Source organism: Alligator mississippiensis, chromosome 3 (genome assembly GCF_030867095.1).
Source record: "Alligator mississippiensis isolate rAllMis1 chromosome 3, rAllMis1, whole genome shotgun sequence".
Lineage (NCBI taxonomy): Eukaryota > Metazoa > Chordata > Crocodylia > Alligatoridae > Alligator > Alligator mississippiensis.
In genome coordinates, this window is record NC_081826.1 from 268,266,251 (window position 1) to 268,286,676 (window position 20,426).

General features: G+C 46.8%; 1 protein-coding gene across 1 annotated transcript in view; it reads right to left on the reverse strand.

Moving 5' to 3' along the window:
• Positions 1 to 14,573, reverse strand: part of IL31RA (interleukin 31 receptor A) — a 91,014-nt gene extending 76,441 nt beyond the window's left edge. The window contains exon 1 of the mRNA XM_014594054.3: positions 14,494 to 14,573. The gene's annotated coding sequence lies outside the window, so the exon portion shown is untranslated. The remainder of the gene's footprint in view (positions 1 to 14,493) is intronic.
• Between the last annotated feature and the right edge of the window lie 5,853 nt (positions 14,574 to 20,426).

Here is a 20,426-nt window from a genome sequence, read left to right on the forward strand (position 1 = left end):
AATGCCGCAAAGCCAAGCACAACTGAAGAGGAAATAGTTCACGTGTGCATGACCTCTGGTGGATAAAACTAAAATTGGATTATATAGATTAAGTTATGTTATTTAAATAAGGGTTTATTTTCAGTTTATTTTTTAAGCTAATTTTTTAATGCTTGTAAAAAGTTTATTTCTAAAAACAAACTTACATGCATTATATATAACCTACTAAAATAAATTAAATTAAAAAAGAATATACAAGCAATATGTATTATCTGCCAAAGTTTTTAAAATGTGAACTGAAATGATGGAAGTCTCTGATGATGCAACTGGAAACAAGAGTTTCTTAAATGCTACACTAGTTTTTAATATACTTCCTTCATTCAAATGTATTCATCCACATCCTGTCCAATGACTACTTCAGTCAAAGCTGAGAAACTGATTGAGAAGAAAAAGCAGGAAAGCTTATGTCTTCCAGTCTCTGTATAACAGGTATGTGAGGGGATGAGCTGTACTAGCTCTGAATTCGTAAAGGCTACAATGCAATTCACTTGCTACAGTAATTATTTTTTTGTTTAATAAACCAAAGTGTATTGAATGCAAAACACCACGTTATACAAGAAACCCACAGACCAACATACATATCTGCACAGAACCAGCAATCACCCTAAACACACCAAAAAAGCTGTGATATACAGCCAAGCCCTCAGATACCACTGCATTTGTACTGAAGAGAACACCCGGGATTGCAACCTCACCAATCTTAAAAAGGCTTTCACCCAACAAGGGCACTCCTCCAGAGAGGTAGATCGCATGTTTGAAAGAGCCACCTGGATACAACGTGAAGAACTGCTGCAGTACAGAAAAAAAACACCCACAAATCGCACACCGCTGGTTATGACGTATCACCCCTCCCTTGAACCTGTACGGAAAATCCTCAAACAATAGCCACCCATACTAGAAAGAGACCCTGTTCTTAAAAAGATCTTCCCAGACCCACCCATCCTAGCCTTCAAACAAGCACCGAACCTCACCAACCTCATCACCAGAAGCAAACTTCCTCAAGCCCAGAACACAACAAAAGGATCCGGACCGTGCCAGGACAAGAAATGCAAAACCTGCCAACACATCTCCACTGCCCCCACTATCACTACACCCCACAACAGAGCCATCAGCATTCCTGGATCTTACAGCTGCACCTCCAGAAATGTAATATACCTCATCCAATCACCTGTCCCCCAAAGGTAAGCGTGTGTTTTCTTCTAGGTTGCGGATCTCCTCCGGCGGGCTTTAAACTAGGCTCGTCGGGGGGAGGGGAGTACGAGGGCAGGGGAAGCTGTGGACCACCAAACCATGTGGCACCCACAAGGACAAGCCAGCCTGAAGAAAGAGAGCATTGGAAACCTGAAAGCCATGGGGAGACCAGCACTACAGAACAGGTAAGAAACAAGAAGGTAAGAAACAATGGGCCCCTTGGGACTCAGAGTGGGGGGGCAGCAAAGGCACCAGTCGCAGGGCTCAAGTGCCTATACACTAATGCTAGGAGCATGGGGAACAAGCAGGATGAACTAGCGCTCCTGCTTGCACTAAACACCTATGACTTAGTGGGGCTAACAGAAACCTGGTGGGATTCATCCCACGACTGGGCGGTACATATTGAGGGCTATAGATTGTACAGAAAGGACAGGTCGGGAAAGAAAGGGGAGGGGGTTGCACTTTATGTCAGTGCGCAATATACATCAACCCTCATCAAGACAGAATCCAAGGTTGAGGAAGTAGAAGGATTGTGGGTTAGGCTACATGGGAGGCAAGGAGAAAGGGATTTGGTGGTAGGGGTCTGCTACAGACCCCCACACCAAGGGGAAGAAATAGATGCGGGGCTCCTGAGGCAACTCTCGGAGACCATAAAAGCTAAAGAGGCGGTAGTCATGGGGGCCCTAAACTACCCGGACATCTGCTGGGAGATGCAGACAGCAAAGTCCCACCGCTCACGCAGGTTTCTAACCTGTGTACAGGACCTCCACCTGACACAGGAGGTACACGGTCCCACTAGGGGGAATGCCATACTGGATCTGGTATTGGCAAGGGGGGATGACATGATAGGGGACCTCCAGATCGGTAGCCATTTGGGAGACAGTGATCACCTAATAATAGAATTCAACATAAGACGTTGAGTGGGTAAGGTAACTAGTAGGGTGAAAGTGCTAGACTTTAGGAAAGCTGATCTCAATGCACTCAGGCGATTAGTCAAGGACGCACTGCAGAGTAGGAGTTTTGAAGGGATGGGAGCCCAAGAAGGGTGGCTGTGCCTTAAGGAAACAATCCTTCGGGCACAAAGCAAGATGATCCCCGAGCAAGGCAAAAGAGGGAAAGGGGCCAGGAGGCTTCCATGGCTGACCAGAGAAATCCAGGGCAGCCTAAGGGCCAAAAGGGGAGCACATAAAAAGTGGAAACAGGGTGAGATCACTAAAGATGAATATACCTCCTCTGCTCATGCTTGTAGGGAGGCAGTTAGACGGGCCAAAGCTACCGTGGAGCTGAGGATGGCAACCCAAGTAAAAGACAACAAGAAATTGTTTTTTAGATATATTGGAAGTAAAAGGAAGGCCCAGGGAGGAATAGGACCCCTGCTAAATGGGCAGAAACAATTGGTGACAGACAGGGGGGACAAGGCTGAACTCCTCAACGAGTTCTTTGCCTCAGTGTTCCTAAGTGAGGGGCAAGACAAGTCTCTCACTGGGGTTGTAGAGAGGCAGCAGCAAGGCGTCAGACTTCCATGCGTAGACCCTGAGATGGTGCAGAGTCACTTGGAAGAACTGGATGCCTTTAAGTCGGCAGGCCCGGATAAGCTCCATCCGAGGGTGCTGAAGGCACTGGCTGACATCATTGCAGAGCCACTGGCAGGAATATTCGAACGCTCGTGGCGCACGGGCCGAGTCCCGGAGGACTGGAAAAGGGCTAACGTGGTCCCCATTTTCAAAAAGGGGAGGAAGGAGGACCCGGGCAACTATAGGCCAGTCAGTCTCACCTCCATCCTTGGTAAAGTCTTTGAAAAAATTATCAAGGCTCACATTTGTGAGAGCCCAGCAGGACAAATTATGCTGAGGGGAAACCAGCACGGGTTTGTGGCGGGCAGATCGTGCCTGACCAATCTAGTCTCTTTCTATGACCAGGTTACGAAACGCCTGGACACAGGAGGAGGGGTGGATGTCGTATACTTAGACTTCAGGAAGGCCTTCGATACGGTATCCCACCCCATACTGGTGAACAAGTTAAGAGGCTGTGATGTGGATGACTACACAGTCCGGTGGGTGGCGAATTGGCTGGAGGGTCGCACCCAGAGAGTTGTGGTGGATGGGTCGGTCTCGACCTGGAAGGGTGTGGGCAGTGGGGTCCCGCAGGGCTCGGTCCTTGGACCAATACTCTTTAATGTCTTCATCAGTGACTTGGACGAGGGAGTGAAATGTACTCTGTCCAAGTTTGCAGATGACACAAAGCTATGGGGAGAAGTGGACACGCCGGAGGGCAGGGAACAGCTGCAGGCAGACCTGGACAGGTTGGACAAGTGGGAGAAAACAACAGGATGTAGTTCAACAAGGAGAAATGCAAAGTGCTGCACCTAGGGAGGAAAAATGTCCAGCATACCTACAGCCTAGGGAATGACCTGCTGGGTGGCACAGAAGTGGAAAAGGATCTTGGAGTCCTAGTGGACTCCAAAATGAACATGAGCCGGCAGTGTGACGAAGCCATCAGAAAAGCCAAAGGCACTTTATCGTGCATCAGCAGATGCATGACGAATAGGTCCAAGGAGATGATACTTCCCCTCTATCGGGTGCTGGTCAGACCGCAGTTGGAGTACTGCGTGCAATTCTGGGCGCCACACTTCAAGAAGGATGCGGATAACCTGGAGAGGGTCCAGAGAAGGGCAACTCGTATGGTCAAGGGCCTGCAGACCAAGCCCTACAAGGAGAGACTAGAGAAACTGGACCTTTTCAGCCTCCGCAAGAGAAGGTTGAGAGGCGACCTTGTGGCTGCCTTTAAGTTCATCACAGGGGCACAGAAGGGAATTGGTGAGTATTTATTCACCAAGGCGCCCCCGGGGGTTACAAGAAACAATGGCCACAAGCTAGCAGAGAGCAGATTTAGACTGGACATTAGGAAGAACTTCTTCACAGTTCGAGTGGCCAAGGTCTGGAACGGGCTCCCAAGGGAGGTGGTGCTCTCCCCTACCCTGGGGGTCTTCAAGAGGAGGTTAGATAAGCATCTAGCTGGGGTCATCTAGACCCAGCACTCTTTCCTGCTTATGCAGGGGGTCGGACTCGATGATCTATTGAGGTCCCTTCCGACCCTAACATCTATGAATCTATGAATGCACCAAATGCCCTGATGGAAAATACGTAGGAGAGACCAAACAACAACTGCGCACCAGAATGAACGCACACTGGAAATCTATCAAAGACGGAAATACCCAATTACCGGTGGGGGCACATTTCTCACAAGAAAACCACTCTCTCTCCAATCTCTCAGTCCTGATCCTCAAAGGAAACTTACACAACACGTCCCAGAGACGAGCCTATGGACTTCATCAACCTCCTGGATACTAAAAATCATGGACTAAATATAGACATTGGATTTTTGATACATTATAATCTGCCTGACAACTGACTCCCCAGCCCAGCCCCTGGCTTCTTTACTTTTCATTCCATCCAGGAAGAGCACACACCAACTGATGAAACTTCCTTAGCCTGACAAAAGGTTTTTGAACCCAAAAGCTTGCTTAATAACTATTCTAGAACTATTTGGGTTGGTCTAATAAAAGATATCAGATTCACCCAAGGAACCTTGTCTGCCTATGTCCTTAGACCAACACGGCTACAACCTACACCCCTGAAACATGTTTTGATACATTTAGCCCCATTGTAGCAGACAGATAGTTTCTCAGTATCTGATGAAGTGAACTATGGCTCACATAAGCACATGCAATTGGTCTATAAAGAGCACCTCTACCTTGTCTTTGTAGCAGGCACATTTAAGGTATTTTTAGTTAATGAATAAACAGAACTTTAAGATCCTATTTGTGCATTTTAACTGGCAAATAAGAAAAAAATAAGAGTAAAAATTAATATCTAAAATGGTTCCATTTACCATTTTCTAACATAATCTAACCATAAAAAGCAAAGAGTTTAAATCAGGGTGGATAAAAAAAATTTTTTTTTTAAATCAATAATTTTTTTTAATTGGAATTTTTTTATTTAAATCACTTAAAATTTTTAAATTATCAAAATACTAAATTTCTCTCTCATTTAAAAAATAACAGCTACAATTAAATATCACCACAAATATGCTAAACCTACACTTACAATCTCATAAAAATGAATTAATGGCTCTGTCAAACTTGCACACATTGAGTTACCTACCAATCAAACATGGGCCCCAGCATTCGTTTCAGTTTTTCATCTCATGAAAGTGGCTCTAATCTGTCTGTCCAGCCTAACTACCACTCTTGCTTCTTGAAAGTTCTGGGCTTTCAGTTTCTGTTTCTCAGTGGACTAAAGTCACATGTGCAAAGACACAGGCCAGATAGGATTGTTGCTGTTCTGTGCTTAGGAGGTGGTGGAGCTGGACCAAGCAAGTTAAGTTAGTTGAGTTAGTTAAGACGCTGTCTTAAAGACGAAGAGATAATGTAGGAAAGGATGGAGGCAGAGTAGAAAGGAACAGTGGACTGGACTGGAAAGAAAAAGGGAAGACATTTTTCAGTAGTACACACACACACACACACACACACACACAGAGCTTCCTATATTCCCCCATACTTTTGCCACAGTAAAACTACCATGGCTTCTGGGCATAAGAGAGACCCTATCTGGGAATATTTTGAAGAAATTCCTTCCCTGGGTAAAAAACGAAAATGTGGCAAGTGTAAGCAGTGCAAAAAAGGAGATGCAGGGCCTAGCTGCAAGAATTAAACATCATAATGAAAACTGCTTATTGGGAGACAATGATGTGGATGAAGATGTGGATATGTCTGAAGAACAATGTGGATCAACTGGTTAGTAAATTAAATAATTCACTTTGCAATGTGCATCATTCTTCAAGACTTGCTTCACTTTATGCCTTTTAGTATAAGTGTGATGTAACAAGTAAATTCCCAAGCTGTTTGCTATGTTGGATGTTACTAGAAACAAAAAAAAACAAAAAAAAAAAACTTAGCTAATCCTTATGGCTTATTTAATTAGTTAATTAGGTTTAGAATCTATCATCCAAGTTTATGGTACAGAAAGCTGCAGTAGGAGAAATCTAGAGTTGCCAGTTGCCATTGGGTATCATTTTCTTATTTTATATTACATTATACATGCCCCTTATTTTGAAACATCAAGGCCCCAGACCATAATGGTGATGCCATAAGTCTATTCCCTATTTTACTTCAGCATAACTCAGCTTTCCCAAGAGAACCCCATCCTATACTTGTTTTCTCAAGTGCCAGTGAATTCAATGGGGCTTAGTCCAAAATTAAGCACACTTTAAGTGCAGTCAGTCTTAGTTTTTTTGGTAATTTGGAATCGGATCTGCATCCTTGCTGAAAAAAATGTAAACGATTAACTGAATAATAGAGTGAGAAGAACTGAGAAAAATGACTATACAAAAAAATTTTTTTTTTCAGGATCCCATTAAAGCATAAGAGACTTTGACTGTCTATCTGCAGCAACTTCAGAGTCATCCATTGGTACTTTTGGCAGCAGTGCTGCAACTAAATGTGTTTCGGGCAACAAACTATCAGTAGCAAGCAAAAGATTTCAATCATCCAGTAAAACCAACACCATGGATGGGTTTGTAGTAAGGATCAGCAAATACCAACAAGACACCATAGATTAAAAGATCGTTCGGTTCATTTATGCCCCAAATTCTCCTTTTCGCATTGTTAACAATAAACACTTCATTGACATGGTTGAGTCCTTACGACCAGGCTACACGCCACCTGGTAGGGCAGACATTGGTGGAAGGTTACTAGATACAGTGTATGAGAAGGAACTTGAACAGTGTGCAAGAAATACTAAGGGGAAATTTGCCAGTTTTAGCCTTGATGGGTAGAGCAATGTACACAATGATCCAGTAGAATGTGCTCCAGAGATTTTTGCTCCCAGGCACGCCATTTGAAAGTGCACTCAAGAGCGAAAAACTCCAGAGCAATATTCGTGTGCAGTACATGAAACCCAGCTGGACCAGCCAAAGCTGGCAGAAGACCCAGGGGGTGAGCCTGACAGCCCAGGGCTGCTCCAGCCGGGCTCCATCTGCTACGAAGGGGCTGGCTAGGGCATGAGGGTGCTTTGGTGTGGGGGCTGTCTGCCAGTTAGCCATACACTGAAACTCTCTTGTGCCCCAGCCAGCCTCCTCACCACTTACGCGTGCGTTATATTGCACAAAACACCGCTGCCACAGGATAGTACTTGTGTTTAGTCAGACTACACTGCAGCAGTGTTTATAAGTCTACTGCAACCTAATTGGGCCACATGTATAGATGGTGACATTTCATTGAGGAGCTAATTTGTCAGCTCCGCAGTAAATGTCTCTCAGTAAATGTCACCCACTGGGTTGAATTTGGAGGGCCATGTTCACAGCACAGTTTGGTACAACTCTCAGCATTCGAGTCCAAGGTACAAGATGGGGATAGAAGGAATAATTAAATCATCTTTCTTTGATAAGTAAGATGGTGGTATTATCAGCAGGGATTCGGCTTCTTCGGCCATGGAATGTTGTTCCAAGAAGAAGGATTGCTAAAAAGAGACAAGATCCACCTGATGAAGTGTGGGAAGAGCATATTTGCAGACAGGCTTGCTAACCTGGTGAGGAGGGCTTTAAACTGGGTTTGTTGGGCTGCATCCTCCAAAGCCCAGAGGTAAGTGTGGAAGCAGGATACCTGGAGGAAGCAACTGGGGAGGCCTCCTCATTCCTGAGAAAGTAGGGCAATTAGCTAGTTATCACAGATATCTGTACGTGAATGCACAGAGCCTGGGAAACAAGCAGGAATAATTGGAAGTCCTTGCACAGTCAAAGAACTATGACTGGAATAGCAGACTTGGTGGGAAATTAAAAAAAAAAAGATAAAAGACGGCAGAATCCCATGCACTGCTACAGGCTTGGGACCAACTGGCTAAGCGGCAGCTCTGCAGAAAAGGAGCTGGGGGTTACAGTGGACAATAAGTTGAATATGAGCCAACAGTGTGCCCTTGTTGCCAAGAAAGCTAACAGCATGCTGGGCTGTATCAGTAGGAGCATTGCCAGTAGATCAAGGGAAGTGATTATTCCTCCCTATTCAGCAGTGGTGAGGCCACATCTGGAATTTTGTGTCCAGTTTTGGGCCCCCACTATGGAAACGATGTAGACAAATTGGAGAAAGTCCAGTGGAGGGCAACAAAAATGGTTAGAGGGATGGAGAACATGATTTATGAGGAGAGGCTGAGGGAACTGTGTTTATGTAGTCTGCAGAAGAGAAGACTGAGAGGGGATTTGATAGCAGCCTTCAAACTATCTTAAGGTTGGTTCCAAAGAGGATGGAGCTAGACCGTTCTCCATGGTGGCAGATGACAGAACAAGGAGCGATGGTCTCAATATGCAGCAAAGAAGGTTTACATTGGATATTAGGAAAAACGTTTTTACTAGGAGGGTGATGAAGCACTGGAATGGGTTATCTAGAGATGTGGTACAGTCTCCATCCTTGGAGGTTTTTAAGGCCCAACTCAACAAAACCTGGCTGAGATGATCTAGTTGGGGATGGTCCTGTTTTGAGCAGAGGGTTGGACTAGATGACCTCTTGAGATCCTTCCAACCCTAATTCTCTATGATTCTATGATTCTGACATGCCTTGAAGTTTAGCCAGATAACTCAGGAGACTAAATGTTAGTGTACCATGGGAAAAGAACAGGAGAGACAATGTGCCACAAATGTCCAAGGCCTTGTCTTGGCAAGATATTTATTAGGTGAAACATGCCCAATCCTGTAGAGAAAGGACAAAACACCCTTTGATCTGATTTGCAGGAAAATTCCTTGCCAACTCTAAGTCTAGCAATTAATGTACCCTAAGCATGTGCAAAACACAGGACTATAACAGACAAGAGTTTTTCTGCATCAGCCAAGAACACTGATTCATCTAATCCTTTTTCTGTTGAAACTAAGCTCAACCCCTTATACTTCACAATAAGGCAGTAAAAAATCCTGAATTCATTTGGTCAATTCTGCACTAGAGAAAACGAAATGCCTTCCAGATCCCTTCTGACAGAAAGTTGAAATCCTGAAACATGAGATCTTAGATTAAATGTATTGTCTTAATACAGTGCTACATGTACTATGATCCAGGGCAATGCAGGCAAACCTGTTCCCCCAAGGCCCAGGAAGGATTCCAAAGCCAAAAGGAACCCCCAAGACCCTACGCAACAAAAAAATTATTCTGGGAAGTGGATGACATCAGATTTTTAAAAAGTAAATCTTATTTTCTGTTGTAAAGATTCTGATTCATAGTGAGACAGCCACTTCCTCTGGGAAGTTTTTCCAAGAAATTGCATCTTTATTCAAAGCTGAATTGATCTAACTTGAGTTTCCATTCATTGGATCCAGGAAAAGCCCTCCAGCAGCAGATGCCTTTTTTCACGTAAGTAGTACATGCCGTGATTGAGTCATTTCTCAACTGCATTTAACTGACTAGATCATGTTCCAGCTTCCCAAAATAAGGCTAATTTTCCACCCCTGTGGATCGTATTTGTGACCCTCCTTCAAAAGGTTTTCAGTATGTTGGCATTTTGAGGAGTGGAAAGCAGAACTACACACAGTGTCTGAGCAGCAGTCTTACTGATACTGTTTGAGGCATGATCTCTTCCTTATTTGATATTTCTCCTTTTTTATATCCCAGAATCACATTATCCCTTTTGCTACCACACTGCACTGATCTGATAGGGAAGCCACTACCTACGATGGTAATGATAATGACAAAGGGTCCAGAGTGGGCAACAAAGATGATCAAGGGCTTGGAAGGCAAGTCATATGAGAAAAAGCTGAAGGAGCTAGGCATGTGCAAGTTGCAGAAAAGGCACTTAAAGGAAGGCATGATAGCAGTCTTCAAGTACCTGAAGGGCTGCCATAAAGAAGAAGGAAAGCACCTTTTCTTTCTTGCTGCAGAGAGGAGGACACAGACCAATGGCTTGAAGTTGCACCACAAAGTAAGTTTAGATTGAAGAACTTCTTCATTGTAGGACTAGTGAGGAAGTAAAACAGACTGTCTAGGGAAGCTGTGGAGTCCATCACTGGAGGTGTTCAAGAAGAGACTGGACATTGGGGATAATCAGAGGCCGGACATCGGGGATTATCTAGGCATACCTATGCCTATTTTCTACCATGGGTATTTCCCATGTTTCTGGGCTTTGCTGGTTGCTCCCACCCACTTCCCCTGCCTTTTTTTTTCTCTGTGTCAGGTTGTTTTTAACATTTCCCAGAGGCATAGGGTGTTGGCTACAGCTAAGGCTGAGGACTTTAACTGGGGTGTGCCAATTCTCCTGTTAGGAGCAAAGCTGGATGTTCCTGGCTTGAGGGTCTTCCCCTCTACCCAGGGTGAGACCAACTGTCATATTTGGGATCAGGAAGGAATTTTACCCCATGGTCAGATTGGTATGGGCTGTGAGGGTATTTGTCTTCCTCTGTAGCAGGGGGCATGGCCCTCTATCCGGGACCTCTTAAACATACATAGACAAAGTTGTATAGAAGCAGGACATTGGCTGTCATGGTTCCCCTGCTTTACCTGTGGGAGGTGAGGGTGTTAGGTCTGTGTGGTGTCAGGATTGATGGCAGTCTTATAGAGAGCTTGGATTAGGGTTGTATGGGCTGGTTTGGGCAGAGATGATCCTGCCTCAGGCAGAGGGTTGGACTAGATGACCTCTGGAGGTTCCTTCCAGCCCTACTTTTCTATGACTAATATTCCTTAAATTCTCCTCTTAAGCCACTGCAAGGTGTTCATTTCCAGCACTAAGAATTCTGTGCACTCAGGGAGCCACAGGAGTCCATGCATCCATCACTTGCCTCCTGCTGCTGACACACATCCCCAGCAGGGCTCCATATTCCAGATTCTAGTGGTGGGCCTAACCCCAGCTCATCCCACCCCCAAATTCACAGCTCTTCCAGGAGCCCTGAAGGCCTGACAACATGGCTCCATGGGCTGTATGTTTGATACACATGGACTGGATGATTCAGAATGCTCTGTGACAGTAAACTGCCTTAATCATAATTTACTACCCCCACTGTGTCATCAGCAACATTTCCATATTATTGTTTAGTTTGTACCAAAAACTGATCCTTGGGGGCCCTAATAAAAACAGATCTGGTTGTTGAGTCTTCCCAGTAACAATTACATTTTGAGATATTTTGATCACTTTTTAAACCATCTAATGTATTAGTTGTCGGTTCCAAATACTGCATGTAATGTTGTACTAAGTAAAATATTGTAGAGCGGGGATCGGCAACCCCCAGCACGTATGTTAGAGTATGGCACACAAGGCCATTTTGCTCATCATGCCACAGCTAGCCCAGGCTCTGGGCAGCTTCCACGGAGCCTGGGTGTGCTTACAGCAGGTGGCAAGGAGGCTTCAAGCCCTGCTGCAAGCAGCCCAGGCTTCCTGGCAGGCAGCTGCTGCGCAGAACCCAGACTGGATGCAGCAGGAGGCTGCAAACAGCTGCACCCAGCCCCTTGCCTGCTGTTCACCCTGAGGCATGTGTTCAGTTGCCATTACCATGGAAGTGGTGCTGGGGCTCTGGACCTCAGTACAGCTGTTTGCAGCCTCCTGGCCACCTGCTGAAGCTGCTCAGGGCCCAGGCCAGCTGTAGCAGGCAGCTGGGAGGATGAAAACAGCGGTACTGGGCTCCACGGTGGTGGCTGTATACACGCCTTGGGGTGGACAGCAGGAGAGGAGTCGGGTTTACCCAGCTCCATGCCCGTTCTCAGCTGCGCACCCCAAGATGTGCATGCAGCCACTGCCCCCATGGAGCCTGGCCAGAGTTCCAGAGCTAGCCAGAGCCTGATGCAGCAGTTTGCAGCTTCCTGGCTGCCTGCTACAGCTGGCCTGGGCTTTGGACAGCTGCAGCAGGCAGGCTGCAAACAACTGCACCAGGGTCCAGATCCCCAGCACCAGGTACATCGGGGCACACAGCAGGCAAAGGGCTGAGGCAGCACAACCCCAGCCCTTCCCCACTGTCTACCTGGAGGCACACATGCATCCGCTGCCAGCAATGAAATTTGGGCCCCCCATGGCTCCCCTGCCATCTACCTCCAGCACACCATGTCAAGGTTGGCATGGATCAATGCTGGGGTGTTTTGGGCACTCCAGCCAGAAGGTTTGCCAACCCCTGCCATAGAGATACCAAAGATCAACAGTAGCTTTTATTAAACAAACCAGTAATTTTGTCCAAAATAAATAAATAAATGTTCCTTGACAAAAGCTGCTTTCCATGAAATCATCCTGTCTGACCATTCCATTTTTACCCTCCAGTTCCTTGTTTACAGAATCCCAAATGAACCATTCCTATCAAGAATAAGACCTATTTTTGTCCAGTATCTGACTAGAGAGGTAAAGGCCAGAAATTAGGTGTCAACTCTTTGGGCAACTGGCCTCAAAAGACAGTGTGCATCTACACATGCAATTAGTGCTCCTGAATAAACTCTGGTGCAGTTAGTATCAGAGTTTATTGACCCCAGGTGCATCATTTGTACATGCACCCGGGACTGCAGCACATTGCACTGGGACAGAGCAGCCCTGGCTGGCAGGGGTTTCCAGGGGTCAACCTGCCAATGCAGGGCTGCTTGGACCCAACTCACAGTGCTGTGGAAGCAGGCAGCCCCTGCACTGAAGCTTCCACATGCTCCGGCCAGCCCCATCAGCATCTACGTGTGCATTAGCAAAGTAAATAACTCCACAGTAGGATAGTACTTGTGTCTGGCCCTACTATCCTATGGCAAAGTTAATTAGTTTACTCCATCCTAATAACACTGATGTTTTACTGTGGAGCTTATAAGGCAATTCTGCAGTAAACTTCTTATGTAGACATGCCCACAGAGTAACACGTTAAGTTAAACCAGCTTCTCCTACCTCTGTATTCTGCTTGTGAAAGACTTATACAGAGCATCAATCCAGAACATGCCCCTCACCAGCACAGAGCAGCGACCACTATCTTTTTTGGTTGCAGGCCGTTTGAAGAGGCGGCTTACAGATAGTGGACTGGATAATTGCATGAAAGCTTTAAAACATTACAGAAGCAGCTGAAGGCATCCTAAGTAAAAACAAAGTGCAGAAATGGCCAAAAGTTGGCCAAAAGCCTAGAGCATGTAACAATAACTATCTTACCTATTTTAATTAAACTCTTCCCTGTAAAGTGCTCAAAGGAGACAGATACAGTTACTGATAGATTTCAACTCTTAAAGTCCTCAGCCAGGAGTCAGCAACATTTTGCTGCCCTGGGCCAGAGTTTGTGACCCAGCTCCCTGTCACAGGCAGCAAATCTCCACCCCACCCCACAAAAGCACAAGTTATCTGAGTTTCCCCACTGCAGATGCCCAGGCCCTCTGCAGCGAGGTAAGTGCAGGCATGAAAGAACAGCAGAGAGGGCTTTTGAAGGAAGGCAGCTGTGCGTCGTCCAGTCCTTCATTTTGCTTCAGGCTGGGTCAGACCTTCCAAGGCAGGATCCAACCTCCACAGGGGGCAAATCCAACCCAGGTGCCATAGGTTGCTGACCCCTGCTGCATGCAATGAAGAACAATCCTAATGCTTGCTGGACTGCAATTCTTTTTACAGGCCCTTGGAAGAGATAAGGATGCTCCGAAAGAGGGTGATGTTGGAAACATGACAGTGCAGCAGACAGGACAGGAGAGGTTTTTTGTTAATACCTCTTCTTAGACCCACTATTCAGTTGGGAAGAGATGTTCTCAAAAATTTTTTGAGCACAACACACCTTTCTTAAGCTCTTGCAAAGCTTCTTTAAACATCTCTCCCAATGTTGGTCCAGTACAAGGCAACACAAAAAACCCCAAACTTAACCACCTCTTGCTCCTTGCAGGGAGAGCAGTCTATCCCAAAGGCCACGCTCGCAGAAAAGTCCCAGGCAAGTGATTGAAAGAGGAAGAATTCATTTAGTTTTCCACCCGGGCCACGCAAACTCCTAGGGCTGGTGTCTTCCTTGCAGTGAGGCCACCACAGGGAGGCTGTGTGGTGCGGGTTTGGCCCCAGTCTCTCCCAAGGCGGGGGGAAAGGACCAGAGGAAAGTTACCCAGCGTGGGAAGAGGGGCTTCGAGTTGTCGCATCACGAAAATGCTTCCCCATGCCAGCAGCTGGGGGGGTACAAGCCCCACTAAGCAGACAGGCGGGGATGCACCCCTGAGCCGGCTAGCACAGCCTTGGCTCGAGGGACCAAATCCAGCGCCCCTGGTGCTGCCCCGCTGGGCTGGGGCGCTCAGAGGGCCCCGGCCCCAGCACCTGCCCCGGCTCTTACCGCCGCTCAGTCCCGGCTGCCGCCCGCGCCGCTGCCTGCTGCTCAAGAGGGGAAGCCGCCCCGGGCCGCCCGGCCGCGCGCCCCGCGGGAACGGCCCCGCCCCGCGCCTGCCCTCGCCCCGCCCCGCTTCCCAGCCCGCTCGTGCCCGGCCGGGGGCGCCTGGGGCCGTCGAACGGGCTTTGGGGGCAGAAGCTGCCTCCGGGACTGCCCACCCTGCAGGGAGCCCCTGCCCCGCTCCCCGTTACATGCCTCAGCCGTGCCGTAAGTGCAAGACAGCTGCATGTGCCAAGCTCATTAGCACAGGACTAACAATGTCCAGCCGGCTGTGAAGTTAGTGCTTGGAAACGCGCAGCGACTTCTGAGGTGGTTTCTAGCCTGCTTGGATTGGGGCATGCAGCGGGGCCCTAGGGTACTCAGCTCCCCCCTCGCCGTGCCCCTGCCGGGTGGCGGCCTAGGAAGAGAAGGCGCCAAGGCAAGGCCGGGGCCAGGCCCGTGCTGCGGGCGCTCATTCCCGACACAGCCGGACTCCAGAGGCTGCCCCTCGAATCCTACTGCACCCTGCGGGCATCCAGCCCCGCCGCTCGGAGACAGCTCTATCCATGCAGTGCTCAAGCCTCCCTTTAGTCCAGCAACATAGTCAAGCAAGTCCTTAACTTGTCCGGGATGCGAGCCTACAGCCAGCCAAAGCATGCTGCAGAAGTCAGGCCCCTGAAATTCATCTGTAATGATGCAAGAGAATCAAGTTATTTTTAATATGCGACTGATTCAGAGGAAACACAGGAAATCAGCGTCAGAAAAAGGTGTTTATCTTTTATATTAAAGAGCACCAGTTCCCATGGTATTTAGGAATACCCTGAAGAAGACAGATCTTTGTCCCATCATTGCTGGTTTTGGGTTATGCCTGAGCCCCCATTCAAATATTCAGTGAATTCAGGTCTAGTTCACAAAGTTTAGGGTTTACTAAAATTACATTTCTCATCAAATAAGCTATATGCCAAAAGTTCTACTCTGGATTTTGTTTGTGACAAAGTCAGCTCTGCCTTTCTCGGGTTCCTTCTCTAACTCGGAGATAACTTGAAAGTGAATAAGCACTCTCTCTACTAAGAGTTGCAGTGCCGAGCTGCTTTAACTTCACCCTGATCTTTTGCCAAAACCACTATTCTATTCTCACTTTCTGATTGTGTAGCAGTAAGTGTATAATGATTGTATCACTACTTCAAATTTGACTCATTTGCTATTGACCATAAAAAAATTAGAAAGATTCCATTTGGTACAGTAGCCATACAGTGACCAACCATCTGTATTTAGAATACCTAAAAAAGTTGCCACAGCTAGTTCGAATGTTTTTAATCTGTGTTTTAGAGAAGCACAAGAATCAGGTGTTTTCCAAAGAAGGCCACTGGAGCCGTTGTCCATTTCCGAACAGAGAAGTGCAATGCTTCCTTCCTGTCATGTCTTTCTTTACAGCATTGCAACACCAAAACATCATCTGTATTTAAAATCTGTTAGCATGTAGATGTTTTGGCCCCAGACTTTTTCCTTTTGAGGTTTCCTGCTGGAATTTTAATGCTGCTTGCATAGTATCGTAATTTAAGTATCTTGAAGCTTTTTACATTTATTTACAGCACTCATTTAAAGTGGGCAAGCACAATTATCCATTTATACCAACAGAGTAAGAGATGTGCTTAAAATCACAAATAATTCATCACAAAACCAGAAAGAGACCAGGCTATTTCTCATTCCTTTCCCTTAAGTTCACACCCTGTGCCTTGATTTCAGAGTACAACCAAAGCCAACACTATTTCCATGTGACAAGGTCCATTTTAATTAAATCATCATTATGGAAATTTATAATAAGTATGTCTAATTAAAAGCAAGTCTCCTACAAACATAATATGGACACAAAGAAAGGACATTCTGTTATCCTTCAATACCTACTGTTTAAGATGGTGTAATCATTGTGGATAGAGGCTGTGCATGTATCATGTTTGTGAGATCATAGTATTTTGAACAGCAGCGTTTGCTGGGATCACAAATGTGTCCTCTGCCCCATAATGTTTTAAGGGGAAGTACCAGCAACCCTCCCTCAATATTTTCATAATTCAAAGCCAGCTGGGAATTACATATAGCAGGAAGGGATTGTGGCTCATGGTTGTCCATCTGGGCAGAATCTCAAAGAGCCACAGTTATTGGTCTTTCTTCAGCAAAGCTAGTGTGAGGTTAACTGTCCACTATAAGTGGAAGAATTCCCAGTGGCAGACAATCCCCAGTCCCAATGATTAGAAAAGAATATCACACATAAGTACTTCATTAGTCTTTGACTAATTGTTACCAATCAGGTTTCTATTTGCCAGAGACCTGCCAAGGATTGACATGGCAACTCATCCAATGTGGTATTAAGTGAACTTTAATAGTAAAGTAACCCCTATTCAATACTGCAGGGTTCCTCCCCATAATACGACCTGGCAAGTGGCTCTTTAGATGTTACAGTAGCAATCTTCGGAGGTACCAGGCCTTGTGTCCTCTGCTGGGTGTGAGAGATGCAAGTTTCTGGCTTCCTCACTATTTGAGCAGGGCTGCTGCAGCTGCATCTGCCGTCCCATGGTCACTGCATGCTACATACACCTTTCTCTTTCTTTGTCCATCACTTTTGTAGCTTTTCTCATCCCAAATGATCCAATCCCAAATTGTGGTGCACCAATCCCCTGGCACTATGCCAAGCACATTTCTTACAGGGAAACAGTTGTGCCCTGCTTGCCTAGTGCCCAATCACAGCACTCACATCTCCCAGTGCCACAGAAGGCGCTCTGTTCAATTTTGTTGCTTAGTTCTGGGAAGGCCTAGACCAGGCTTGTCCAACATGCGGCCCTCCAAGCTGTTTTCTGAGGGCCGAGGTGCTGCGACAGGAAACAAAAGTAAACACTGTACTTTCATTTCGGGGATGATGCGATACTGCTTCCTGTGAGGTCTTTGAATATGGCTCGCTGGCCCACTGAGTGATAAAAAAATCATGATCCGGCCCCACATTCAGAACGATTGGATACCTCTGGCCAAGACTATACTTAAAAAGCTGTAGCATAACTGTTTGCCTGCTACACTCTGACAAAAAAATCCTCTTGGTAACACTTGTCACAGAAGTACCCCAAGATAAAGTTACTTTGGGGGATCACCATGTAGTATTCATGGATATTCTTCCAAATTAGGTTTGCTATTGGGGTGCTTGGTCTGTAATTGTAGCCACTGAAAAGCTGCATTTAGTTCTATTGTTCTCCTATTTGCTGGCCTCACCCCTCCCCTTCCATCCACTGTTGCCACTGCCTCCAGCCAGCCAGCCAGACACTTTTATAATATTAGAGTTCTGTCATCTCCTTACTGGATGCCTGTAGGAGTGACTTCTGGGCAGGTGATATTCCAGGCTAAGCCTCTCTATGGAGAGAGGAACCTATAATTTCCTTCATAACCAAAAGGGGAGCCAATTGGGCCTGGCAGATATCCCTTTGCTGTGTTGCAGAGTCCAGAATAAGGACAGAGGATCTGAAGTGCTGGGATAAGGAGCTATCCCAGGACAACCTTGTTCTGTTCCTTGGGGCAGGTAGCAGCACAGTGGGGAGGAACTCGGGGCTCCCTCACTTACGGGTTTGACAGTACTGCTCTCCTGAACATGGCATCAAGCTTAGCTGTCTTGACAAGGGTGAAGTATTTCTCAAAAGTTAGGGGGCTACTCCACATTGCCCCTTTATAAATGGCAATAAGGGATACAATAATCAGGACATCCCAGAATCATAGAGAAGTAGGGCTGGAAGCGACCTTGAGAGATCTTCTAGTCCAACCCCCTGCCTAAGGTTGGATCATCCCTATCCAAACCATCCTATACAAATCCATTGTCCAACCACCTAGCAAAACTACAGTCAACTCTGACCCAACACAAGACATAGCACCCTGACCTGCCACAGGTAAAGTAGGGAAACTATAACAGCCAAGGTCCTCCTGGCGCAAAGTTTATTTTAATACACTCGAAGATCCCAGGAAGAGGCCACAACCCCAGCTACAGAGGAAAGCAACCTTCCCCCCAAACATATCCATTTGACCATGGGGTAAAATTCTTTCCTGACCCCAAATATGGTGATTGGTCTGACTCTGAGCAGAAGGGCAAATTCTCTAGCCAGGAGCCCCCAGGTTTAAGTCCAGGAACACTGGCACCCGAGTAAAAATCCTCAGCCCTGGCTGCAGTCAACACTCAATCTCTAAGTCACTCTAAGCCTCTGAAAAACTTAAAACCCCCATCTCTGATGCATGTAGCAACAAGAGAGACGAAAACATTCCCTCTTGGCCCTATGTGACGACTAGGAAACCCCAATGCCTCTGAGAGAGGTTTAAAAAAAAAAAATCAATTCATAAATAAAAAAAACACTCTGACATGTAGAAACAGGATGGAAAAAAATTTCATCCCAGTCCCATTCAGCAACCAGCAAAGCCTCCAAGCAAGATTTTTAATACACACAAAAAGGAAACAAAATAAACTCACCCTTTCAAGTAGCAGCAGGAGGATAAAAATTTCTTCCAAGCCCCACAAATGCAGGGTGCTGCACCTTGGGAGAAGGAACCCACAGCATACATACAGGCTGGGGAGTTCCCCTCTTGAAAGCAGAGGCGGAAAGGGATCTTGGAGTCATTTCTGACTCCAAGATGAACATGAGCCTCCAATGCCAGACGGCAGCCAGCAAGGCCAGCCATACCTTGTCATGCATCCAAAGTTGCATCTCAAGCTGGTCCAGAGAGGTGATACTCCCCCTCTATGCGACTTTGGTCAGGCCGCAGTTGGAGTACTGTGTCCAGTACTGGGCACCGCACTTCAAAAGGGATGTCGCCAGCCTGGAGAGGGTTCAGAGGAGGGCTACCCACTTGGTGAGAGGGCAGTAAGACAGGCCCTACGAGGAGAGACTGAGGGACCTGAACCTGTTCAGCCTCAGCAAAATGAGGCTGAGGGGGGACCTGGTGGCTGCCTACAAGCTCATCAGGGGGGATCAACAGCAAATAGGCAGAGTTCTTTTCTCCCCAGCACCACCTGGAGTGACAAGGAACAATGGTAATAAGTTGATGGAGAATAGGTTTAGGTTAGAGATCAGAAGGCAATATTTTACCGTTAGGGTGGCCAAAATCTGGAACCAACTTCCCAGGGAAGTGGTCTTCGTCCCTACCTTGGGCAAATTCAAGAGGAGGTTGAACTATCACCTGTCTGGGGTCTTGTGAACCCAGCATTCATTCCTGCCTGTGGCAGGGGGTCAGGCTAGATAATCTGTTCAGGTCCCTCCTGACCCTAGCTACTATGACACTATGACATGGCAACCAGCAAAGTCCAGAAGTATGGGAAATGTCCACAGTAAAATATAGGCATAGTTATGCCTCGATCAGTGGTCTCCAACCTTTTTGAAGCAGGATATCACCTTTGGCAGTTAAAAGCAACCCAAGATCTACCATGCACCCCATCCCCCACCCCCCTACCAGGTAAGTCTGTGGGAAGGGAAGGGGGGGCAGATGGAGGCAGAGGGAGAAAAAAATTATTTGGAGGTACACCTCCCCAGCAGTTAAGTCCCACCCATCTGGGGCCCCACTCAATTTACCCCTGCTCCTGCTTCTGCAGCGCTGCCCCTCACCGCAGGGGCCTTGATTTAGCCCCCGTCCCTTCCCTTCCCTCCCACACAGACTGACCTGCTAAGCTGGGGCATGCGCATGCATGCACTCAGCCCCCCACTCCAGCCTCGGATAGAGACTAAGAGGCTCCAAGATCTACCAGTGGATTGAGATCCACTGGTTGGTGACCACTGGCCTAGATCATCTCAGACCCAATGCCTGTCCAACCCCTTCTTGAACATCTCCAGTGATGGAGAATCCACAACTCCCCTAAATCAGTCTATTCCACTAAGGCCGTGCTG